Raw genomic sequence first — 2,314 nt, 5'->3', positions numbered from 1 at the left:
GGGTGATGCTCGAGCTCGAGCTCGAGCTCGATCGAGCTCGAACATCGATGCTCGAGCTCGAGCTCGGAAGTTCTCGAGCTGCTCGAGTCGAGCTCGAGCAGCTCGATTGTTCGAGCTCAAGCTCAAGCTCGATCTCAAGCTCGATTTCGAGCTCGAGAGCAGGCTCGATTTCGAGCTCGAGAGCAGGCTCGATTTCGAGCTCGAAATCAAGCTCGGCTCGAAATCACGCTCAAATTTTCAGCTTGAATTTTATGCTTGAATTTCACATGTTTCATCATACACTTACTGTTTTATCCATAAATAAATAATACAAATTTTTAAACATTCAAAAGTCCAAAATAAGTTCAAAACTTCACTTCAATATCAACTACACTTAAAGCACTCAAAATAAGTAAGTTCACTAGTCCACTTCAATATCAACTACAAGTCAATAACAACACTCAAAATAAGTTCATAGATCTACTTCAATATCAATTAAAAGGCAACAACAGCAGTCATCCTTGATTCCAAGAAAGATCTGTTGAATTTGAAAAAAGAAAAAGAAGCATAATATTAGATAAGTGAAGAATGCTAAATATTTGTTTAAAAACAACAAAAGAATAACTTACTTTCATGAGTTGGATACCGGAAGAAAAATTTCTTGATATGATTTCTCTTTCTGAAAAAAAAAATAAGAAGATAAAAAGTGTGTAAGTAACCAAATGCTTTAAAAAGATAATCACATCATCATCATTTAATATAAAATTAAACTTACTTTAGTTTTGGCAATATACTCTCTCACTACTTCCATGTCAACCCTTCCATGATGTAATGGAGGAATAGAAGATGAAACTCCATCACTGGGCAAAAAGTTTAACTTTGTTTGATTATCAACCACCTGCAAAAACAATACAAATACTATAAATTTATCTGGAAGTCCTACTCTGGTTGAACTTGATATTTGGAAAATTTGGGCCAAAAATTCCTTATCAATCTTTCCCAGAAAATCCTTAAAGTTCGGTCAGTTTCTGGTTAATACTGTCCAAAAATTCTGCCTGGCGCAGTCAGGAAAGAAATTCGAAAACAAATACTTCCAATACTCTTTTTCACTTGAATTTTTTTGTGTAGGACCTCAACTTATAATACTTGAAATCCATAAAAAGTTTGAGTAGAAAAGTTGCTCCAATAAACACAGAAAATTCCGTGAACTTCTTGGCAGAATCTGGTAGTTTTTGTTCCTAAACTAAAACAGTGTTCTTGAAGTTTCTTGTCCATTTATCATTCTGAACTAAAACTGTGTTCTACACACAATCCACAGTTCATTATATTCACATAGCTATACACAATCCACAGTTCCACACTTCCACAGTCCACACATACACATTAACACATTAACCATTAGTCCATTACACCCTAAACCCTAACACATAATACTGCTGGTTCTTATATATACATAATTACATATACACATTACACCAATAATTACATAATTACAAATACAATATAAAATAATAGAAAATAAGAAGGGAGGAAGGCAGGTTCTTACCGGCGAGGGTCGCGCTGCTGGTTCGCAGGCGGTGGGCGAAGGCGGAGGGGAGGCGATGCTGGTTCGGCCGCAGGCGGTGGGTGAAGGCTGGAGGGGGAATCGCGGAGGGGAGAGTCGGCCGGTCGTCGGTTGCGTAGGAGAAGCAGAGAAGCAGAGTGAAGGCGAAAGGGAGGCGGTGGGTGAAGGCCGAAGGCGGAGCCGTGGAGGGGAGAGTCGGCCGGTCATCGTCTCGTCGATGATTGCCGGCGGTCGTCGGTTGCGTAGGAGATGGCCGAGAAACAGAGACGCAGAGAAGCAGAATGAAGGCGGAGGGTAGACTGCAGAGGATTAGAATTTGGTGACTTTGGCCTTTGGGGGGAATATTAGGGTTAGAATTTATATATATTATATTTTATATTATATTATACATGGCTTGCGAGCGGCTCGTCGAGCCACGAGCCTAAAGAATTATAGCTCGAGCTCGGCTCGATTGTTAAACGAGCCGCTCGAGCTCGGCTCGAGCTCGACTTTGACCGAGCTCGAGTCGAGCTTTGACCGAGCGGCTCGCGAGCCGCTTGCGAGCCGCTCTGCTCATTTGCAGCCCTACGTGCAACGCACGGGCAAAAATACTAGTGCTATTAAAAGAATCATCAAATATGTGAAAGGAACCATAAACCACGGGTTATGGTATTCTCATGACTCAAGATCTGAACTACTGGGCTATAGTGATGCCGATTGGGCAGGTAACCTGGAAGACAGAAAAAGCACATCAAGAGGATGTTTCTTTTTGGGCAAGAATCTTGTCTCATG

At 41.2% G+C, this 2,314-nt stretch overlaps 1 long non-coding RNA gene across 1 annotated transcript; it reads right to left on the bottom strand.

The window, feature by feature from the left end:
• Positions 1 to 277: 277 nt before the first annotated feature.
• LOC116014759 lies at positions 278 to 830 on the bottom strand. Its single transcript, XR_004097479.1, has 2 exons — positions 609 to 830; positions 278 to 517 (listed from the first exon to the last, which is right to left on the bottom strand). It is a non-coding gene; the product is annotated as an uncharacterized LOC116014759 (long non-coding RNA).
• Positions 831 to 2,314: the final 1,484 nt, after the last annotated feature.

Source organism: Ipomoea triloba, chromosome 4, assembly GCF_003576645.1.
Source record: "Ipomoea triloba cultivar NCNSP0323 chromosome 4, ASM357664v1".
NCBI lineage: Eukaryota > Viridiplantae > Streptophyta > Magnoliopsida > Solanales > Convolvulaceae > Ipomoea > Ipomoea triloba.
This window is presented reverse-complemented; position numbering and strand designations above follow the sequence as displayed.